Genomic DNA, 25,452 nt, shown 5'->3' with positions numbered 1-25,452 from the left:
CAAATTTCCTACATTTTATTGGCAATTTTATTGTGACGTAGGCCCGTGTCACTCTGGGAATGGAAGACCATGTTTTATTATAGACCAATAGTGGGACCGGATTTTTGCACTAAAAGTTTTGATAATTCTAAAGATGAAAAAGTGATACTTATCTGACATGGGACATATTTTTAAGCATATTTGTAAAATATGACGAAAAGTTAGAACGAGCGTTAGATATAAATTAGGTATTTATATATTTTTAGTAATGATTTTTTAATATTGAATTAAAGTGCAATGTTTAAGTTCCATCGTTTATAATATGTATGACGCTTTATAATGTAAAATTATTAGAAATTTTTTTAACGTGCTTCTTAGTCAAACTACAAATTAGCTTATTATTTTGTCGATATTGAATTAAAGTTTAATAAATCCACAACAACATATCTAAATTCTTAAGTTAATAGGCAAGCTAAAAATTTAGAAGAATAAGATATATGCTTTAGAATTAATATGCGTTTTTTGTCCTATAATATCTAATATTGAATTAGAGTCTGTAAAAATAAGTCTATTACTATAAAATAATATACGCAGCCATATTATGGAAAATAAGAAATTTCGGTGTGTAGCTTGCATTGTAATAGTAAAATATATTTAAAAAGGCGCGAAATTCATACATACGCCGCGCTGGTCCGTCAGTGTCGCCGGCGCGGCGCCCGAGACCCTATCATAGCCTACCTATACCTCGCCCCTCGCCTCGCCCCATCTGCCGCTCACAGCACTGTCTGTCTTTTCTTATCATTCATTTGTTTGTTTACTGTGGACATATATAAATTAGATGCGGACATTACGTGAAATTAAAGGGGTCCCTTTGTTTCCCATAAAGTTTTAAGTCATAATGTATTGTTTGTCATATAAGAACCTTCGGGCTCTCGAATTAAGGTTTATTTTTGAATGGCCTTAGTATAGTGTAAACAACGTTATTTGCGGTATTTGACACATTATGACTGACGTATATAGAGATGTAACTAACGCAAATCGATTGTCACAGCAAGCGATTACGATTGGATGGCACGTAGACTGAAGTATCGAATTGTGACGTATAATGAATTTTTATTTGAGATTTAAATAAAGCTAGAATTATATGGTTTTCCCGCAAGCTACCGGTTGGTCGGTGTATTTAATACACCGACCGAGTAGGTCGCACCCATTGTCAAAATTGAAACTAACTGAGGATCTATTTTAAAGTTTATTTATGTTATTACTGTGTCAAATTTGTTGTCTGTTAAGTGACGATAAATATATCCATATTTACAGTTAATTATCCACCTTTTCCTTATTTTTATTAAAAGAAAAATGAAAAATTCATATCGATTTACTTAGACGACTACCGATTCATAACGGTGGTGTCCGGCCAACCCTAAAATTAAAAAAAAAAGACGTAGAACGTAAACGTTTGCAGTGCAGTTGTTTTCCTTTGTGATTTCGATGTGCAAAACATTTTACGTAGTATTGCTGTTGTGAGAGACAGACGTCAAATACCGTAAATAACGTTGTTTACACTATAGCAGTTTGATAGCGTTGACTCGGCTCGGAGAGTTGGCGAATTGGCGATTCATTCGCCGAGTTAGCGGATCGGATACCAAGTTATCAGTTAGTTTAGTGGCCGAGTTGATTAGGAAGAACATTTGAATTTCGAAATTGTAATAAAAATGTACATGATATTCACAACTATATTTTACCCGTTTGTCAAAGGACTGTCTCATTTCAAACATAGAGAGAATCATCATACTATCTTTGACTTACACTAGTACTAGCACCCAAAAGAAAAGGATGAATATAGTTTTTTGTTTTTATTTACTGACAAATTGGTTTGACCGACTACACCTATTTCTGGTTCCTATTGTCATGTCCTGTCCTATTCAACGTCAATATCATATTATGTATATTATAAACCAACTGCTCAATATTACACGTATACATATTGAATATACAATAAGGTAAGTGACCTCACCTTATTGTATATTCCGTGTCGGCCGTATATGCCTATATACGGCCCAAATTAAATTAAAATGTTTTTTTTTTTTAACAAATGGGATATTAAGTATGAAAAACTCACTCAAATAGGTATCTTATTTATTGAAGTTTCTTCATTATACCAAAATAGTTATAAAAATATTACGATACTCTTGGAAAATATACCTTTTATAAAAGTCCTATTGTGGGCCTTATTGAACACTAGCAGGGTATTACTTAATCCCGCAAAAAATAATAATTTTGACAGTAGACAATAACAGATTTTATTGTTTTTAACTTAAGAGTTATACATATACAAATAACAATATTTGGTACTTCACAACAAGAGGATATTTATAATAAGTTAAAAATAATTCTTTTGGGCCTTATTAACTAAAGATATAAAAATTGTCTAGTTTATGCGAAAATAGTAGGTAACTAAAGTCACTAAACATAAAGCTTTATTATTATTATGTTTTAACATCTGGGGGCACGGCAGTGCCCCCGCCAAGACGAGCAAAGCACAAGGGCACTATCTACCTTTTCTCGAAGCGCTTCGTCGTTTTTTGGAACCCTCATAACTTGGGGTTGGATTATACTAGATAAACAAAGTTCTCGGACTTATTAAGCATATCAATTGCATAGCTCTTATACTTTAGATTTTATTCATATCTAAAAACTTCGATTTCGTCACTGACTCACTCACTTGATGATTATCAATACCTTTAGGGTACTTCCTGAAGTCCTCTAAGAAGCTGAAATTTGATATGTAAGATAGTTTTAGTACACAAACAACAAATAAATTCAAAAACTTGAATTTTTTAATCCTTAAGGGGATGATGAGGGGGTTTAATCTTGTATGGGGAATCAATAATCGCTGAACCGATTTAGTTGAAATTTGGTATGTAGATAGGTATTGTTATGGGGAAGGATATAGAATAGATTTCAATCTCAAAGTTTACCCTTACGGGCTGAAGGCAGATTTCAACCCCAAAGTTTACCCTTACGGGGTGAAGGGTTTATATGGGGAATCAGTAAGAAGTACATTGTGTAACAGATGCCCCCAGATACTTATTTCAGGATTTTTAATAGTAAATCACCCCCAACCCTTTAAATTAGGGGATGGAAGATTGTCATAAGCAACTTACAAAAAGAAGTGAAATCCCACCAAAAACATTTTGATGTAAAATGTTGCCCAGACGAAACCATAAGGCTCGCACTGTCAAAAAGTTATCAGATCTCTTGCCAAGCTTCTAACTCTACAAGCCCTAACTTCACTAGCTCTACACCTTAGTCAAAGTATGTAGCTCGGCCGTTTCGTTTCTACAAGAACTATTGTATGTATAATAAAAAAACCGCCCAAGTGCAAGTCGGACTCGCGTTCCAAGGGTTCCGTACATTACACAATTTTTAACAATATGTTTTTTTAGTGAAAAGTGAGTAAAATGTCTTTTAAAAACCCGTATGGATCGGATCAAAAACTAAGTACTTAAGTCCGACTCACGCCACAGATTATACATTAGTTCTTACGAACTGATACTTATCTCTCAAACAAAACGCAAGTACCTACCGTTTTGATAACACAAAAATACAATGGAGTGACCTTCAACGCGCCGCTCCCCGCACCGCGCGCACCGGCACAACGCTACGGTTGCTGACGCTTAGAAATGATAAATAAATACCCACTTAAACAGAGGAGTGAAATAAAAGGAAAGCTAAATCTTAAATTATACCTAATATTCCGATTATGCTTTAGTGTTTGCGAAATAGTCATTTTAAAAGGTCATATGTCCCTGCAGTAACCGCAGTGTTTACGCCGTTTTATAAACCGCGCAATAATCCCAGCAAGAATTAGTTTTAAAACTTCGTGTAATTTAAAACCAGATAGAGATTAATGTTACATAGTAAAGAAAAATAATAGAAACCCCATGAATAAAGGTAATTAATTATAAGTTAACCAGAGCAAAAATGAGTAGGCACTTTCCGGTGTAAACTTACTGTCGTTAAAATAAACATTTACCAAAATAAATTAAAAATTTACTACCTATTTCAAATAGATAGATATCTAAATCTATACATTTGTCACACATATTAAACATTACATGTTTAACTAAAGAAATTCAATAGTAGGTAGGTACCTACTACCCGCGCGATTCGAACTTTAAGATATCGCGCCGTTAGACTTCACTAGATATGAAATAGTAAAGATATGTGACGTTCCACGGCAAAAGGTACCTTATGGCGGCTGGCGCTTACGCTTATTATTATCGCCACTCCAATATTCAGTCGGGGCAATGGTACCTTTTGCCGTGGAACGTCACATATCTTTACTATTTCTTATCTAGTGCATCTCTAATTCATTTCCCGAATCCCGCCGTCCGTGTAACTATCGTAAAAATTGACAGTGCGGCGCGCGGTGACGTGCGTACGTGAGCGCGTGTGGCAACCAACTGGCTTGCTTTTCTACCGTGAACGGAAGCAGATTCGTAGGTATTAATCCGAGCTCGCGCAGAGAGTTCCATAGGCCTGCTCACGCTTAGCTCCACATTTCTAATAGGCTTTCCTGTCATCTATAGGTAAAGAGCTAATATGTGTATTTTTTTCATAATAAAAAGACCCAGTAGTTTCGGAGATAAGGGTAATGTTAATTTTTTGCCTGTTTTCTTAAATAACTTCTAAACTATTTATTTTAAAATTATGAAAAACATATATTTGAGATTCTAATTCTAAAATGAGCCCCTTCATTTGATATATAACAAAGATATAGTTTTTTTTCTTCTATTTATCATTCATCTCAAAAGTGACCCCTTTATTTAAATTTATATTACATATTTACTTTACATGTATGTCTTTGGGTTATAGACAAGTTTCAACTTATTAGTCCAGTAGTTTCGGAGCAAATAGGCTGTGACAGACGGACAGCCAGACATACGAGTGATCCTATAAGGGTTCAGTTTTATTCCTTTTGAGGTACGGAACCCTAAAAATAATGATTATAATAAGTTTTTCACCTTATGCCCATGTGGCGGTAGCAAAAAAGCCAAGCCACATATTTTGACTAAGGTGTAGAGTTAGTGAAGGGGCTTGTAGAGTTTGAAGCTTGGCTCGACAAGAGATCTGATAACTTTTTAACAGTGCGAGTCTTAGGCTTATGGTTTCGTCTTAGCAACATTTTACATGAAAATGTTTTTGGTGGGATAATTTTTTACAGTATAAATATTTCTTCGTAACAGTTAGTATTATCTTTTAACATGATTTTTACTGTACATCTGGGCCCTATTTCACCAACGTGACAGGTGCGACATTTGTCGACATCACTGTTACTGACGTCACAGGCCTTTATAGGCTACGGTAACCGCTTACCATCAGACGAGCGGTGTGGTTGTTTGCCACCAACCAGTGTTGGGCGTAATTAATTACTCGTGTAATTTAATTACATGTAATTAATTACTCGTGTAATTTAATTACATGTAGTTAATTACTCGTGTAATTTAATTACATGTAATTAATTACTCGTGTAATTTAATTACATGTAATTAAATTTTATGTAATTAAATTACAAACATTTTAATTACATGTAATTAAATTACACGAGTAATTAATTACATGTAATTAAATTACACGAGTAATTAACTACATGTAATTAAATTACACGAGTAATTAATTACATGTAATTAAATTACACGAGTAATTAATTACGCCCAACACTGGTTGGTGGCAAACAACCACACCGCTCGTCTGATGGTAAGCGGTTACCGTAGCCTATAAAGGCCTGTGACGTCAGTAACAGTGATGTCGACAAATGTCGCACCTGTCACGTTGGTGAAATAGGGCCCAGATGTACAGTAAAAATCATGTTAAAAGATAATACTAACTGTTACGAAGAAATATTTATACTGTAAAAAATTATCCCACCAAAAACATTTTCATGTAAAATGTTGCTAAGACGAAACCATAAGCCTAAGACTCGCACTGTTAAAAAGTTATCAGATCTCTTGTCGAGCCAAGCTTCAAACTCTACAAGCCCCTTCACTAACTCTACACCTTAGTCAAAATATGTGGCTTGGCTTTTTTGCTACCGCCACATGGGCATAAGGTGAAAAACTTATTATAATCATTATTTTTAGGGTTCCGTACCTCAAAAGGAATAAAACTGAACCCTTATAGGATCACTCGTATGTCTGGCTGTCCGTCTGTCACAGCCTATTTGCTCCGAAACTACTGGACTAATAAGTTGAAACTTGTCTATAACCCAAAGACATACATGTAAAGTAAATATGTAATATAAATTTAAATAAAGGGGTCACTTTTGAGATGAATGATAAATAGAAGAAAAAAAACTATATCTTTGTTATATATCAAATGAAGGGGCTCATTTTAGAATTAGAATCTCAAATATATGTTTTTCATAATTTTAAAATAAATAGTTTAGAAGTTATTTAAGAAAACAGGCAAAAAATTAACATTACCCTTATCTCCGAAACTACTGGGTCTTTTTATTATGAAAAAAATACACATATTAGCTCTTTACCTATAGATGACAGGAAAGCCTATTAGAAATGTGGAGCTAAGCGTGAGCAGGCCTATGGAACTCTCTGCGCGAGCTCGGATTAATACCTACGAATCTGCTTCCGTTCACGGTAGAAAAGCAAGCCAGTAGAGATGGGCGAAATGTGTCAGTAGAGGGAAAAGATTGATATATATCTTTTTACCACTGGGATATGTATCACTCTTTTATATCTTTATATCCGTGTGTATCAGTTGTCCCGCTCGTAACTGTATCGACACTTACCGACTTTGCGCCATCTTATGAATGAGAGAGAGACAGAATTGTTATTATAACGTGGCGACATTTTCATTTTAATTTTGTATCATGATAGATATAGATTGGTACATTCACAAAGAAGCTTGATTTGGTTCGTATTGTCATGTGCAGTTGCTCATGCTATTAGATTAGGTTTGACAAATCTGCGCGTTCTCGTGAATTGCACTATCTATAACCGTGACCTTGAATTTAAAAATGAATAGATTAACACTATTGAATTAATTTTACTTATCAATAGGTATACAAATCACACCAATAACCAATATTACGATAATCTTACGTGTACGTCTGTGTCTTACGTATACAACCTTTCGATTTCCCTTCATACTTTACATTGCAATTTGCATTGCATCCTTCGCGAGCGAAAAATACTATACTATCTACTTCTCTGTCCCGCGGAATAGCGAATGACGCGTCCGAATCCGCCTGAACGACCGCTGTCGCTCGTTCGTGTTACTTCGGTCGACGCGCGACCGAGACATCGCTTTCGCTTTAGTAAATCGTTGCCGAGGGAGTGAGCGGTACGGATATACTGATACATTCGGATCCGTAAAGACAAGAAGAGTGATTCATGAAACGAGAAAGATATATATCTTTTTTATCTATCACTCCTGAGTTACCCATCTCTACAAGCCAGTTGGTTGCCACACGCGCTCACGTACGCACGTCACCGCGCGCCGCACTGTCAATTTTTACGATAGTTACACGGACGGCGGGATTCGGGAAATGAATTAGAGATGCACTAGATAAGAAATAGTAAAGATATGTGACGTTCCACGGCAAAAGGTACCATTGCCCCGACTGAATATTGGAGTGGCGATAATAATAAGCGTAAGCGCCAGCCGCCATAAGGTACCTTTTGCCGTGGAACGTCACATATCTTTACTATTTCATATCTAGTGAAGTCTAACGGCGCGATATCTTAAAGTTCGAATCGCGCGGGTAGTAGGTACCTACCTACTATTGAATTTCTTTAGTTAAACATGTAATGTTTAATATGTGTGACAAATGTATAGATTTAGATATCTATCTATTTGAAATAGGTAGTAAATTTTTAATTTATTTTGGTAAATGTTTATTTTAACGACAGTAAGTTTACACCGGAAAGTGCCTACTCATTTTTGCTCTGGTTAACTTATAATTAATTACCTTTATTCATGGGGTTTCTATTATTTTTCTTTACTATGTAACATTAATCTCTATCTGGTTTTAAATTACACGAAGTTTTAAAACTAATTCTTGCTGGGATTATTGCGCGGTTTATAAAACGGCGTAAACACTGCGGTTACTGCAGGGACATATGACCTTTTAAAATCACTATTTCGCAAACACTAAAGCATAATCGGAATATTAGGTATAATTTAAGATTTAGCTTTCCTTTTATTTCACTCCTCTGTTTAAGTGGGTATTTATTTATCATTTCTAAGCGTCAGCAACCGTAGCGTTGTGCCGGTGCGCGCGGTGCGGGGAGCGGCGCGTTGAAGGTCACTCCATTGTATTTTTGTGTTATCAAAACGGTAGGTACTTGCGTTTTGTTTGAGAGATAAGTATCAGTTCGTAAGAACTAATGTATAATCTGTGGCGTGAGTCGGACTTAAGTACTTAGTTTTTGATCCGATCCATACGGGTTTTTAAAAGACATTTTACTCACTTTTCACTAAAAAAACATATTGTTAAAAATTGTGTAATGTACGGAACCCTTGGAACGCGAGTCCGACTTGCACTTGGGCGGTTTTTTTATTATACATACAATAGTTCTTGTAGAAACGAAACGGCCGAGCTACATACTTTGACTAAGGTGTAGAGCTAGTGAAGTTAGGGCTTGTAGAGTTAGAAGCTTGGCAAGAGATCTGATAACTTTTTGACAGTGCGAGCCTTATGGTTTCGTCTGGGCAACATTTTACATCAAAATGTTTTTGGTGGGATTTCACTTCTTTTTGTAAGTTGCTTATGACAATCTTCCATCCCCTAATTTAAAGGGTTGGGGGTGATTTACTATTAAAAATCCTGAAATAAGTATCTGGGGGCATCTGTTACACAATGTACTTCTTACTGATTCCCCATATAAACCCTTCACCCCGTAAGGGTAAACTTTGGGGTTGAAATCTGCCTTCAGCCCGTAAGGGTAAACTTTGAGATTGAAATCTATTCTATATCCTTCCCCATAACAATACCTATCTACATACCAAATTTCAACTAAATCGGTTCAGCGATTATTGATTCCCCATACAAGATTAAACCCCCTCATCATCCCCTTAAGGATTAAAAAATTCAAGTTTTTGAATTTATTTGTTGTTTGTGTACTAAAACTATCTTACATATCAAATTTCAGCTTCTTAGAGGACTTCAGGAAGTACCCTAAAGGTATTGATAATCATCAAGTGAGTGAGTCAGTGACGAAATCGAAGTTTTTAGATATGAATAAAATCTAAAGTATAAGAGCTATGCAATTGATATGCTTAATAAGTCCGAGAACTTTGTTTATCTAGTATAATCCAACCCCAAGTTATGAGGGTTCCAAAAAACGACGAAGCGCTTCGAGAAAAGGTAGATAGTGCCCTTGTGCTTTGCTCGTCTTGGCGGGGGCACTGCCGTGCCCCCAGATGTTAAAACATAATAATAATAAAGCTTTATGTTTAGTGACTTTAGTTACCTACTATTTTCGCATAAACTAGACAATTTTTATATCTTTAGTTAATAAGGCCCAAAAGAATTATTTTTAACTTATTATAAATATCCTCTTGTTGTGAAGTACCAAATATTGTTATTTGTATATGTATAACTCTTAAGTTAAAAACAATAAAATCTGTTATTGTCTACTGTCAAAATTATTATTTTTTGCGGGATTAAGTAATACCCTGCTAGTGTTCAATAAGGCCCACAATAGGACTTTTATAAAAGGTATATTTTCCAAGAGTATCGTAATATTTTTATAACTATTTTGGTATAATGAAGAAACTTCAATAAATAAGATACCTATTTGAGTGAGTTTTTCATACTTAATATCCCATTTGTTAAAAAAAAAAAACATTTTAATTTAATTTGGGCCGTATATAGGCATATACGGCCGACACGGAATATACAATAAGGTGAGGTCACTTACCTTATTGTATATTCAATATGTATACGTGTAATATTGAGCAGTTGGTTTATAATATACATAATATGATATTGACGTTGAATAGGACAGGACATGACAATAGGAACCAGAAATAGGTGTAGTCGGTCAAACCAATTTGTCAGTAAATAAAAACAAAAAACTATATTCATCCTTTTCTTTTGGGTGCTAGTACTAGTGTAAGTCAAAGATAGTATGATGATTCTCTCTATGTTTGAAATGAGACAGTCCTTTGACAAACGGGTAAAATATAGTTGTGAATATCATGTACATTTTTATTACAATTTCGAAATTCAAATGTTCTTCCTAATCAACTCGGCCACTAAACTAACTGATAACTTGGTATCCGATCCGCTAACTCGGCGAATGAATCGCCAATTCGCCAACTCTCCGAGCCGAGTCAACGTTAATTACATAAAATTTAATTACATGTAATTATTTTTTCTGTGTAATTTGCAATTGTGATTACATTAATTAGTAATTAAATTACTCAATTACTTTTCATTTACCTTTTTAATAATATGCAAATATGAACAAATTTACTTGTAGTAATTATAAAGAAAAACTTTTATGAATTCCATTATACGCTGGATAACGTTATAACATATTTTTTATCCCTGGAATCATACCTTTACAGGGTACTATGTGACAAACCACGTTGAATATGGCGGTCGGCGCTTACGTCGCGTAGCACCGCATTAGTTTGCACGATGCACATCCCTGGTGCGCCGGGTGCGGGCCAGCCCCAACCCTATCCTGTGTGTGATAGCGGACAGACTTGACTGCCCGTATATGAGACACTGCTGCGAAATGCATGTTTCCAGCAGTGTATATATATTGTAATAGTTAATTAGGTACTAACATTAGGAACGTAAGTCTACTAACAAATCTGTATGAGTCCATAGTTGCTCGAAATAAATATTTTTCATTTCATTTTCATTTCATTAGTTAATAGGGCGCCGGTAATAATGACGTAAGCGCCGACCTAAGGTGCCTTTCGGGTTGGACTGTAGCAAAGGGGGGGCTGGGACTTGGACAATTGTCACAAGAAATACGACAGTAGTCACGAAATTCCGACACAGAACTCATTTACTGTCATGAATTACCTAAAGTTCTTTGAAATCTTGTGTCAATTGTCATCATTATCATCATAAACAAGAAAGATACCTGTTTTTTGCCGATATAATAAAGTTTTTTTTTAATAATACAATGATAGTGACAAACAGGAATAAGGCCCGTCCGATGGTAAGCTATAACCGTAGCCCATGGATGCCTGTGACGTCAGCAACAATGTCACGTTGGTGAAATAGGGCCCTGGTGCTACATTACGACACCGGTGCTATAATAAGCACATTAAAACACTCCCTTTGGCCGTGTTTGAAAATTCGTCATTCGTTGCAAAATTTCAATTTTTCGCACTTCTATCGTAAATAACTACCTATGTATTAATAAAAAAAGTTACCTATATAAGTAAGTAGTTACTGCCTTTAAAAAGTATAAGTGTCTAAATGTTATTAGACTTTTTGATTCTTTAAAACGTCTTTAGGTCAATAAAGCAAGTGAAAAATTATTAGAGTTAGACCAAGAAAAGTCTGCAGCGATTTGGACAGCCCACGCAGTGAAGTTGTTATTTATAAGTCATAATTTCATAGAAGTTTCTTCAAATCGGCCTTATTAATGAGAGATTAAAAATATTCAAAATTATCTAAAAATATTTTAATCTATTATTTCATCTCATACGTTCAATAAGGCCCGGGACTGGACCTTTTTACCTGCACTGACAGTGGATCTTCTTAGCAAGAAGTACAAATTCAGAATAATAGGGAGCAACTGCTATTTTTGAATGCTGGGCCTTGTTACCCGCCGGGCCTCATATGCCTGCACCTCACCTACCTTATTTATTTGTTTTACAAGGGGAAAATTTGTTGATTAATCATGCTAATATTGATACCCAAACAAGCGAAACATTCTAAGATTGAACCACAAGCGTAGCGAGTGGTTCGTAAAGTTGAACCTCGAGCGTAGTGAAGGTTTCAAGGGACGAGGGTTAAATAAAATTTTCACTACATCAGCTCGTAAAGGCCCTCTTGATTGTTCGAAACGGATAAGAAGAGTGGCATTTAATTTGATGCAAATTTTGAGTTGTTTCCGTAGGTATACTCGTAAAGCTCAGTTGGTTGGTAAAATTGACTTTAAAATGATAAATATTGAATAACGTTAGTTTGAAATTGATTTAAATGATAAAGTAAATATTATCGGAGATATATATATCGGATATCGCTCTTAAACAAAAAATATATGTCGCTAGTCATTTATAACCTAAAAGCGCCAAATTACGCAAAATTATATTGAAATGACACCTGTCTATTGAATTTGAAGAATACTTTAACAAGGGTGGTTATCTGTATGACAATGCACCTAAAATAATTTTCAAATGTATCTATTATTTCTATACTTAACACGATAACGAATTCTACGTAAACCAAACCGCGGGCAATCCCTAGTACATATAGAAATAAATAAGTGTAGGTAAGTTTCCATTAGTGTACCTACTATTAACAATATAACTATTTACCATTGATAATAATTTTATAAACGTTTTGCGTATTTTTTACGGGCACCGCGCTAATCGCTAGCCCGCCACCGTCGATCGCTGCCTCCTGCCCTGCCACGGCGCACAGCGCGGCGCGCGAAAACACCGCGCGTTTGAAATGTAACTCAATATAAGCGCGGAATGCATACTTACGTATCAGTATTTAGTGTCGCCGTGATTTTATATTTCTAATATTTTGTGTGGGAACTAAGATCTTTATTATGACCGTGTAATATTAACTCTACAAACTTTAATTCAATATTGGCTATACTGCTTAACCAGAAATCAATATCTAGACAAGCACATTGTCTACATTTCTAATTTTTTACAAGTATACTAAGTTGATAGATAATATCGTAATTTTACAATATCAGCTACTTTAATTCTTTATTGACAAAGTAATTCGTGTTTTTACGTTCACCAGAAAGCAGCTGTTCCAGATTTCTAAAAACCGAATATTGTGAATAAATTAAAGTGTTATTGAACATGTTACAGTTTTTTGTAACTTTAATTTTATATTTACATAGTTATTTAGCAAAATTGAAATATTTAAATATGGCCGAACGCTCCACCTATAATTTTCTAATATTTTACATAAATGTTATTTAACATGCATGCAATAACATATCAAAAAAGAAAAAACTTTAATGTTATCAAAACCCATTTTTGTTCCACCGCTGGTCTATTCGACTATGGTCTGTATCTGCTCATGACCAGCCAAGAATCAACTGTGCCAAGTTTCAGCGCATAGTCACAAAGTGCAAGGTGTCGTGCACTAACAAACTAGCTATTAGGTATCTTTGTTTTGAAGATGCAGGTAAAAGATTATCAACCACTATTTTTGCTTCTTCTTTAACAGATTCAGGAGTTAATTATATGTTTAAGTCACTCGAATCACTTGAAAAATTCATTTTAAACCAGAGCAAGTAATGTCTCAACAGTTTTTTTTTCTTTTTTTTTTTTTATGGCATCGCGCTCCTGGCGCATTCAGCCAGACGAGTAAAGCAGGGTAACGGAATTAAAGGATTACATTAAAACGGATAAGACGGAATTTTGGAAAAGGATCAGGAAAGGGTAAATTATTATATAGGCAGTTAAAGTTTAATATTATGACGTGAAATAAATGAATACAATGATTTAAATATATATGGAGAAGAATCATTAATATACAGGAGTGTTGTAATAGATGTGGGAAACGGAACTTTCAAATCTGACAGCTGTCTTAATAATATAGAACGATCATAAAGGTTACATGCAAAGAATATATGATTAAGATCAGCTGGATCAGCTCCACAAGTGCATGCAGAACTGGCCACGCGATTTAGTAGTTTGAGATGTTCCGGTGTACATACGTGACCCAATCTCATTCGAATTAACATACTAGTTGCAGGTTTTGGCAGAGAGATTTTAGCAAACCAAGGTTTGGCAGGAATTGATTTTTGAATGCTCCGATAATGTAACGCAGCAGCACCTGCACCAGATGCCCATAAATTCCTCCATTCCTTTCGTAGGTATAATTTAGGCAGTGCCAACAGGTCTTCAGCAACATTCTTAAACGGAAACATGTCCCCACAACTAATGGCATCTCGAGCTAACTCATCCACCCTTTCATTACCTTTAATCCCTCTGTGTCCAGGGATCCAGGCAATTGAAACCGAATACTCTTTAAGGTGACATTTTAACAGTAGGCTACGGATTTGATAAATAATTGGGTTATTAGATTTAGATTTGAAAGGAAATTTGCATATTGCCTGAAGTGAACTTAGGGAATCTGAGAAAATAATTGTTTTTTTGAGATGCATTATAATGATGAACTCTAATGCTTTCAGGATTCCAAAGCACTCACCACTGTACACAGAGGATTCAGGTGGCAATTTTATTTTTTGGTAAATATTAGATTGGGTGTGGAGAACACCAATGCCAACACAACCATTCTCTGATGTCTTAGAAGCATCTGTGTACATATGTTGAGCACCCAGGCCATTCGTTCCAACGAATCCCAGGAATTGTTGATTTTGTTCAACATCATTCTTGGAGACACCAATATCAAGGAGAACCGGAGGAACAAGTGTTAGAGAATCATATTCATATTGGAAAATGGGAAGCGTTGAAGAGCTAACAGTGGGAGCTGATATAGACTTAAGTTTTTGAAAGCTTTTAATTAAAAAAGGGGGACTCTTGTGTTTCCAATAGTTGGAAGTAGTTATTTGAACCAGAAGATTAGACAGGATAATCCAGAGTTGGTGATTAGAGAATTGGGAACAACGGAAAATAAATCTATCACAAAGATATTGGCGTCGTAAATGAAGTGGAGGCTCAGCACACTCAACTTGCATAGCATTGATAGGGCTTGATTTCATGGCTCCACAAATCAATCTGAGTGCTTTGGATTGAATACGATCTAGTTTTTGGAAACCAGCTACATATCCTGGCTCTAACAAAAATGTCCCATAATCTAAAATACTTCTTATCAAGGCATTATACATGAGTTTCATGCAAAAAGGATGCGAACCCCACCAAACTCCTGAGACGCACCTGAGGATATTAATATTTTTTTCACATTTAGCAACTATGTAATCACAATGTGGAAGACCTGTTAATTTATTATCTAAGATAACACCTTGGAATTTGGTTTTATCTTTAATGGAAATGGAGCAGTTATTAAATTGCACATTGATCGGAGGAGGAAACATTTTTCTAGTAAACAAAACTACAACACTTTTTGACACTGAGAGTTCCAGACCATTTGAATCTAACCATAACTTCAATAAGCCCAAAGAACAAGTGACGGATCTACTGGCCTGTTCAATAGAAAGGTTTGGCGAATATAATAATAAATCATCAGCATATTGCAAGATTCTAACAGTGTCATTTAAGGCTGACTCTAAATCAAACGTGTAGATATTATATAGCAAAGGACTTAATACGGATCCTTGTGGAAGCCCTCTCCACACTAAACGGGAAATCCTATTGTTGTCATCTATGAGAAGGTTAATGAACCTTTCTGATAAAAGGTTTATTATGAAATTGGTTAACATTATTGGTATAGCTAATTTGTGAAGTTTTGCTTGTAACACTGAGACTAAGACATTATCATAAGCGGCGCTTATGTCAAGAAAAGCAGCTACTACAGACTCATTCCTAGAAAATGCCAATCTAATATCTGAAACTAAAATACCCAAGCTATCATAAGTAGACCTACCTTTTCGGAAGCCAAATTGACTATGAGAAAGTAATTGATTTTTTTCTACAAAATATTCTAATCTGTTTTTAACTAAATGTTCTGCTACTTTAACAAATACAGAGGAAAGGGCAATTGGACGATAAGAAGAAACATCTGACACTGGTTTGGATGGCTTTAAAATAGGAATAACTATTTGAGATCTCCAAGAATCAGGAATTTTACCAGACTGTATAACAGAATTTATTATATTTAGATAATAAGAAAGAATACCATCACTGGCATTTGCTAAAAATGAATAAGGAACTCCATCTTCCCCAGGTGAAGTATCTTTTAAACCACTTAATACAGCTTTTAACTCCTCCATTTTAAAAGGCCCATTTAAAGAATTATAACAGCATGAGTCAAATGAAAAGGCAGCAGGGTGAAATACATATTCTTCGGGGACGGAGGCAGGTGCTAATCTGTCCATAAACTCTGTAGCAAGGTTAGGAGGAAGGATCTGTCTAGAGGACTCATTGAAAGCATGTCTAAATCTTTTAATATTATTCCATACTATGGATGGTTTTACACTAGGACTAAGAGACAAACAAAATCGCTTCCAGCCTTCGAACTTTTTCTTTCTCAACATTTTTTTAGTCTCACGAGCAACTTGCATGTATGTCTCAAAATTTTCATTTGACATAAAATTACAATATTTTCTTTCAGCCTCCTTGCGGTTTCTGATTGCTTGTGTGCAATCATCATCCCACCAAGGCGGAGAAGGTATTTTACCCGATGCACTGTTTTTAACCGGGAAAATTTCATCAGCTGCTTCGATCATTGTCTGAGCTAATGCAACTGAGCAACTAACTACATTACTATCATCTATGGACGGTAAACACAACAATTTCTCCTCTACACGGGTTTTGAAAAGTTTCCAATCAACATTACTTAAATTATACTTAAGCCTAGGGCTAGGTTTTGGAGATGGCGGAATAGAAGATGGAAATGTAATAATGATAGGGTAGTGATCACTCCCATATGTTGATTCCAGAGTATGCCAAGTGAGAGAAGACGCAAGATCGACTGAACAAATTGATAAATCAATAGCGCTAATTGACTCTGTTGGAGCTGTTCGGCGGGTTGGAGAGCCGTTGTTTAAAACACAAAGATTGTGTTGGTCTAAGATATGAATGAGGCGATCTCCATTATAATTAGACGACGAACTACCCCAAACCTGGTGGTGTGAGTTAAAATCTCCTAAAATTAAAACGGGCCTAGGAAGAGAAGAAATTATTTGTTCAAGCTCAACAAAAATGGATGATGATGGATGAGGAATATATACAGAAATGATACAGATGTTATTTACAATGGCAGCAACAATTGAAAAATCATCGCTATGGGATGGAAGATGAAAAGGTGAAAATGATATGGTATTCCTGACGAGTAGAGCTACTCCGCCCCATCCGCCAGGAGTGCCAGGACGCGCAGGACGGTCCTCTCTGAGACATGAATATCCCGTAACTCTAAGAAGAGCTCCAGGCTTGAGCCATGTCTCAGAGAGGGCAAAAACAAATGATTGAAATTTGTTTAATAAATGAATTAAATCTTGTTTTTTATTAATTACACTTCTGCAGTTCCACTGTATAATTTTGGCCATTATTTTTAATAGTTGAAACAAGTTCTTCAAGCATGGGGGCAACGTGGGACGGTATTCTTACATTAGGCTGAGATAAATGATTAATTAATGCTCGTATTTCCTCAGCTACTGAAACATTATCTTTAGGAGACTCTTGCTGTAGTGCACAGCCATTTTGAGGAGATGGAATGATATATTCTTTAACTAAAGCATTGTGGGCTGCTGCATCATACCCTGTTGTTATAAGTTTTTTAACTGTACGCGGTTTCAAAAAAGTTGTCTTTTTATAACTGTGTGACTGCATGGTTGTACCCGGAGCTGGATTATTGACAATGCGATGTAAATTTGGCTGAGACTGTGGCTGTTGCGGTGATTGTGTCAGAAGGACATCGGCAAATGATTTTGAAACAGCTGGATGTAATTTAACAGCCTCACCATACGAAATACAATTGTTAGCCATAGTTACTTTAATATCCTTCTGTCTCTTGTGCTCCGGGCAAGCCCTGTTCGTGGCGAAATGGAAACCATTGCAAAGGCAGCAAACGGCATCGTCCTCCTCCACTGAACAGGTATGACCGGAATGCAACTGACCACACTTAAAGCACTTGGGTCTAGATCTACAATTAGTTTTCGTATGACCAAATTTAGTACAGTTGAAGCACTGGATTGTGGGAAAGATATACAGTTCGACAGGCAGTGAGTTGTAGCATGAGAATACCCGTTTTGGTAAAACTTGACCATCAAAAGTTAGGACAACTGTTTCAGAGGGTTGCCACGAAACGGTACCATTAAGTGTAACTCTATGGTTCAAACGCCGAACTTTAAGTACTTTTCCACACCCAGTGGGCACAGAAATGTTGGACATTATTTCCTCCTCAGACCACTGTGATGGAATACCACGGACTAGGCCCATGCGCGTTACTGTAAATGTTGGTATGTATGCTGTTAAATTTTCCTTGTCAAGTTGAGGATTGGTCACAAATAAATTAGCATCTATGTGATTTGCAAAAGCCATAGAAATTCTTGTCCTACCAATACGTTTCACACTGCCATTTATAATATTTTTGAAGCCGTTTTTTACCAAGAACCTACCAAAAGACACCGGGTGCAGGGATGAGTTAGGATCCGTTTGTTTCAATTGAACATGTACCGTAAACGGTGCAACATCAGATGTTGAAAATAAATTTCTGCCAACTTTGGTTGTTTGAGTATCAGAAACTACTTTATTTGTGTCCGTATTTGTAATAGAATGAGTTTGGGTCTTCTGTACAATTTCACACTCGCAAACATATTCCCCACCAGCATTTCGCTTTCTCTTTTTGTTACAATCTTTACACCTCTTATTTTTATATACTTTTCTTTTCAAATCATTTTTATTATTTACAGATGTATCTGTATCCATGCTAGATTCGATTTCAATATTTACACCAACCTGGAGGTTTTCTCCTCCAGGGTCGGGAGGATCATCCTCCCCCATTGTAATGAATTACAAAACACTTACCTAATATGAGTGAATGTCACAATATATACAGAAAACAAAAATATTTACATGTAATACTATCTAAAATATATACAAATTACCAATTCCTTGATCTTAATCTTATATTAAATTAAATTAAATGTACGAGAAACCAAAACACAACCGCCACGTTTCACGTTTCCCGCGCTTTTTCTCTCAACAGTTTATTTAGTACCAATTAAATACCTATTCCCGCCTTTTCCTAGTTTTTTTTTTCTATTTTATGAAAATAAAAATGTGGCTACTGGCAAAATATTTATTATTGTGTATAAAAATTATACTAATTGTATTTAATATTTAAATGCATAAAATAAACATAAGTATTTGTTAATAAATTAATATAAATGACAATGAATGTTTATTAAAATATGTATTATCATTACATTACCTACATTCATTCATTCAGTTTCACTTATTTTTAAAGCGCGTATACATTAAGCCCTTTTCAGACACGTCCCAATTTAAGATCGGATTGTCTATAGTTTTAGATTTTTTTCCGATGAAAATATAAACGGCGCCAATTTCAGTCACGCGGAAGCTAATATGAGAGCTTTTAACTGAATAATATGGCATATATTAGCCGTTGCTCGAAGTAAAAATTAAAAAAAAAAAAAAAAAAATACTTTCCACCCTAGGGTGGGAAATTCAATTTTCCACCCGGTTATCAGCCTATGAAAGGTGAACTTTCCGAACAGGAGAGATGAAAACGTATTTTTTGAGGTTTTGGCGATCTGTCGGTGAGCTAGCTCTCTCTTGCTATGTGTTAGCGATTTGTATGTTCTTCGCAGCAAGTTCGTACGCGGGACCTGCGTTATTTTCGGTGGATATCTACACTAACCAAACTACTTCGTATTTTTAAGATTAAATAGAAAACCCGAATGTATCCGTCGTGCTATTTAGAACCTGCAATTACAGTATGCCATTTATTTTCTTCGATACAAAATAAATAATGGAAGTCGTTAGCGATATGGAAGATTTTTTTTTTATTTAGGGCGGACATTGGCCACTGAAACAAGTTTTTCTTGCAATAATTTTATTTTTGGTACAAGCTTCTATCGCTGCACTTGACTCTCTATCTTAACGGTTATATGCAAATGATAAGGCTAACTTGCACCATTCACTAACCCGAAGTTAACCGGTTAAACCTGAGGTGTCCATGGTTACCAGTTGGAAACTAACCGGTTAACCCCGGGTTAGTTGGGATGGTGCAAGTGGCGTAAAAATGTTTGAAACTTGTCGCTAAAAATGTCGCAGACAGTTTATACTGAATGTTGTGTTGGTTCTCGTAGTATGGAATGGCCAACACGCACCCCGACATTGACCCAAGCGAGTGTGCCTGTGACGAGCTTGGACGACGTGAAAGGGAACGATATCCTTCTTCAATTAGGTACGCTTCCTGAGTCCTGAGCTGAAAAATGCATTAACTAGTAGAGGAATGGGAGACTTTGCGTAAGTAGGTACATCAAGCCGAATCGCATAAATAGCAGCTGTGGTGATATGAATTGCTCTCCAGTGAAGATAGTCGTATTTACTTAAGTTACAAAGTATTAATTTTTAACAATAAAAAAGTATGAGGGTTAGCTTTATGCTTTATTATATTAATGGCATTCGCTTTATTTACGTAGTAAGTTGAGGATAGTAAATTTAATAGGCTATTCAGAAAAAAATGAGCATATTAATTTAACCAATCTGTTGTTAAATTAGTAGACCAATTAAGCATTTAAAAATTTTCTGTTAATTGAACGTTTAATTATACATACGAAATAGGTTTGATAGGCGTTAATAATATACGAGTACAAACTCTTCTTGAACGCCTTTAATGTTTTACAGGCAACATAACTTCTTGCATTGCAATAGCTTGCTTGGAGATAATTTGAAAGGGTGTTGAAAATGTTAAATATTTAGATAATAAAAAAAATGACATGAATCAATAGTGCAGCTGCGGTTGGAAATGGACTGTCACCTTAAGACAGAACAAATAACGTCAGAAAAAGTCGGGGAAGCCGGCTTGGTACCTTAAAAGAAGGTTGGTGTAGACGTAGAAGTTGTTAGCTACGGCTCTACGAATGCGATTTAAATATTATTTATAGCATTGTAAGGGATCTTTCAGTAAGTACTTATTGAGGCAGTGTAAAATAATTTAGGAATCGCTTAATATTGTTAATTTTATACTTCGATATGTCGCAGCCTAAAGAACAGTCATGGTCTCATGGTGATCCACAGACCTGTCATCGCTGACTGGTGATCAGTTCTTGAGACTCCATAAAGTACTACAACTTATGAACAGTATTTGTTTATAAAAATATTAGAATACATATTTAGGTTCGTAAATTCGTTTTGATTAAATACCTATAAATACTTATACTTATACTAGGCCAGTCAGGTCACTGGCTGCAAGCGTTTATCAACCCAGAGCTTCGCATAGCCGCCGGTCTCCGGCTCGGAGTTGCTCTCGGTGCCGACCACAATTGCGCTTCTTGTGGATCCCATATAAATAGCCTCGGTCACCACGGACTCGCCTGCTCTTCGGGTGCCGGCCGCCTATCTCGTCTTTCGCCCTTAATGACATCCTGAGAAGAGCGCTCGTCAGTGTCGGCGTTCCCGCCGCCCTGGAGCCCCAAATAGTGCGGAACGACGGTAAGCGCCTTGACGGGATGTCATTGATTCCCTGGAAGATGGTGGGATTTATCTTGTATAAATAAATAAATTTACCTTATAAGTATGACTTAACTTATGTAATAGGTGTCCACATAAGTATGTAATTTCATTAAAAGTAGATTTTTTTTCTGTCATCTATACCTACTTACGTAAAAATATAATTATTATTTACTATGTTTATAATTTTCATGATTTTAGAGTAATTTTTACCTACATATATTTCAAAAACTTAGTCTTATAATTATAAAAATAATACATTTGAGATTCTCACAATGAGCCCGAGATAACGCGAGGAAGAAGAAGAGATATCACGAACACCAATTCATCAACGAGTTATATGGGCAGCCCATTAAGGATGACTCACGCTAGTCCGGGTCGGGCCCGGGCCGTCTTCGGACATGTCATTTTGTATGACGACTGATCGGTGATCACGTGGTGCTTTCCATAGAAAACGAAGCGCCGGAAGCTCCGGCCCGGTCCCGGCCCCGTCTAGCGTGAGTCATCCTTTACTTGGATTAGCTACGTAGGTAGGTACATACATAAAACACTTCCTTCAGTTATATTTATCTTTCTTATCAAGTCAATGCAATAGTTAAGGTCGTTCTCTATCTAATGACTATTTACCGCCACGCAAAATCTAGTAACGTCTTTATTAGGATGTCGTAAACTGCCTTAAATGTTTATCTTGCGACTTCAAAGGCTGTAATTAATAAGGGTCATTGTATAATAGGGCCTCAATACTGTTGTACTTCACCACAAATACCTAAAAGTCTGATAAAAATACAATAAATATGAAAACAGTCTTACTTAAAAGCTGCTTAATTTTCTCGTAAATGAAATGTATGGGGTAAAGTAGTATTAAATAGTAGGTATTCAAAGTTAAGACCGCCTAGGGATGCGTGGTGCGGAGCTGTCGACACCGTGTGTAGTCTTGACTCGTGCTTGGCCAATTATTTTTTAATATACCTCAGTTCTCCTCGGTTCCTAAGGGGTACATTTTGGGGTGCTTAAAAAAACATTTACTTTGGTGTCTATATCACCATGCAAAGCAGCTTACTTCCATCATAGGCCGCTTGTATACGGCGTGTTGTTTTCACCGGACAACGGACCGTGTTATGCGATTACAGTCCGTGAGATCTTAGAAGAACCTTCGGGTCTCGGCTATAATCGGACGTAATCGTGTAATAGAAAATGACAGTTTCAATTACTTTGGTTGACGAATTAGTGGCAGTCCAACACCCAAAGAGTGCAGTCGTTTTTCTCGTCTTGAACTATATAGAGCAATTAATACCACCATAATATATTCGTAATTATTTCATTAGATATTTAAAAAAATTGATTTTAATGGAGACACGTTTCAAAAAGGGTATATCTGTAAATAGTCACTCGCGGGAAATTGTATATAAATATTTTGCGAAGGAAGCGGCAACTTTTAAGAAGAGCGACAATTGTAAATATTTTAATAAACTTCAAGACCGGGTGATAGTAGCAACAGGCATTTCAAAAAGTACTTTAAAAAGAATTTTAAACGAAGCCAACCAAAAATCTCCATCTATGCCTTTTGAAACGCCACAGAGAAAGAGACCGAAAAAAGATTATTTATTAAATTTAGATAGTTTTGATTACGACGTAATCAGGAGAATGGTATATGACTTTCATTATAGATTCAAAGAACTCCCTAATTTGAAAAATTTGCGGTTGAAATTAATAGAAGCGATAAATTTCAAGGGTTCTACGTTCACGCTACGAAAAATTTTACGAAAATTGGGATTTCGGTATTGCAAAACCAAAGATAACCGAAAAACTTTAATGGAAAAACATGATGTGCGACTTAAAAGGACACAATTTTTATCTAAAATAAAAAAAAATGTAGAGAAGAAGGAAAAGAAATAGTGTATATGGATGAATCGTACATACACACCTCGCACGTTAATGGCAAAGGCTGGTCAGACTCTAGCAACGCAGGGATTAAAAAACCAATTTCCAAAGGGCAACGTCTTATTATAGCTCATGCTGCCAGTGAAAATGGTTTTAATCTACGGACACAACGGGAGATTATCATAAGGAGATGAACAGCGAAAACTATGAGAAATGGCTTAAAAATCAGCTCATTCCAAATTTGCCGCAAAACTCCGTGCTAGTAGTTGATAATGCCCCATATCACAACAAACATACCGAAAAGATGCCAAATTCTAATACCCGGAAACAAGATATGATAGATTGGTTAAAAACTCGCAACATTCCAGTAAACACCCGACTAAACAAACCCGATATTTACGAAATTATCTCAAAACACAAACCAGAACATATTCAATATTCAATAGATAAAATAATGGCTGAACATGGTCATTATGTTCTGCGGTTACCTCCGTATCACCCAGATTTTAACCCTATCGAAAATATATGGGCTCAAATAAAACAATATGTAGCCCAGCGTAATGTTGGTATGAACATGACAAGCATCAGGAATCTTCTCCAAGAAAATGTTAATATGATCGGTCCGGAAGACTGGCGAAAAGTTTGTCAGCACGCAGTTAAATGTGAAGAAAATTTCCGTAAATACGAAAATAGAATTGATAACTACAGTGACCAATTTATAATTGATACACATGACTCCGATAGTGATGATGATAGGCTCACACCATAGCATTAAAAATGGTAATATTAACGCAATTTTCTAATCTTGAAGTTTTACTTTTATATTATAAATTCAAATCTACTTCTCCTTCTTCTTGGTCGTGACCTCATGACTGAGGAACGTGACTTTATTGGGCTATTCTTCTGTCACTGCTCTCCAGGCCGTTCGATCTTCAGCCATTTGTATAGTTGCCTGGAGTGAAGTCATGGTAACGTCTTGGACCACATCTGTCCATCTTCTGGGTGCACGCCCTCTACTCAGTCGTCCATCGACACTCCCAGTAATAATACGTCTTTTAATGCGTGTGCGTGCCACGTCTGATTGTATGATCGAAGAAAATCCAATATGCGATAGGTATTCTCAGCTCTATATAATTTCTTCCAGAAGCGATACATGGTGAGATGACATTCTGTTTTCAAATTTACCTCCGGTCGAAATTCAAATTCTGATTCCATTTTATTTAAATTATGACAATAAGTCTAATCGCAATATAGTTATCTAGCGAAATTTAATTTAAGTGCCTTTAGATTAGGGTTTATTTTATGTTGATGCTAATTGTCCACTTAACTTTTTACGATAACTTCAAAAAGTTTTATCAGCTATTAAGAAAGCAGAACAGCAGTACATATCACCTTCGTACATTACCGCCGATAACCGAAGTCTTTTTCTAAATTACGAAGGATCTTCTAAGATCTCACACACTGTACGTCGTTTTGCATGTGACGATGACAGCTTACACCCAAGAAAAAACCGGACAAGTGCGAGTCGGACTCGCCCACCGAGGGTTCCGTACTTTTTAGTATTTGTTGTTATAGCGGCAACAGAAATACATCATCTGTGAAAATTTCAACTGCCTAGCTATTTATCACGGTTCACGAGATACAGCCTGGTGACAGACGGACGGACGGACGGACAGCGGAGTCTTAGTAATAGGGTCCCGTTTTTACCCTTTGGGTACGGAACCCAAAAAAAACATCGTTGGCCTTCTATCTTAGAGCAATACCGCCTTGGAGAAGGTAGTTTCACAATACATAAGTAAATACATTAATAACCTTTTATTATTGACTTAGATATCAAATATGACTGCTCCACGAATTTCACGATAAATTTTATTAAATTATAAGAACAGAATTAAGTAAAAGTCTGCCAGCGTCTTCAATTCTGTTATTGCTTGTGGAAGATTCTCATCTCCTGTAAGTGTAAATTGAAAGTTTTTCTTTACAGGAGGCAGTTTTGTTGTTTCCCAATTAAGGGAGCCTCCATTAATTTCGTAGCTGTTCAGGGGTAGAGCGGGTCAAGCCGAA

General features: G+C 36.0%; 1 long non-coding RNA gene across 1 annotated transcript; it reads left to right on the top strand.

Annotated features, from left to right (window-relative positions):
- The first annotated feature begins 13,785 nt into the window (after positions 1–13,785).
- Positions 13,786–17,305, top strand: LOC134804666 (uncharacterized). The gene is made up of 3 exons (XR_010146174.1): positions 13,786–13,951; positions 14,361–16,033; positions 16,421–17,305. It is a non-coding gene; the product is annotated as an uncharacterized LOC134804666 (long non-coding RNA).
- Positions 17,306–25,452: the final 8,147 nt, after the last annotated feature.

The sequence above is a fragment of the Cydia splendana genome, chromosome Z, assembly GCF_910591565.1.
Source record: "Cydia splendana chromosome Z, ilCydSple1.2, whole genome shotgun sequence".
In the NCBI taxonomy this organism is placed as follows: domain Eukaryota; kingdom Metazoa; phylum Arthropoda; class Insecta; order Lepidoptera; family Tortricidae; genus Cydia; species Cydia splendana.
Note: the sequence above shows the minus strand (reverse complement) of the source record. Positions and strands in the feature narration are given on the sequence as shown.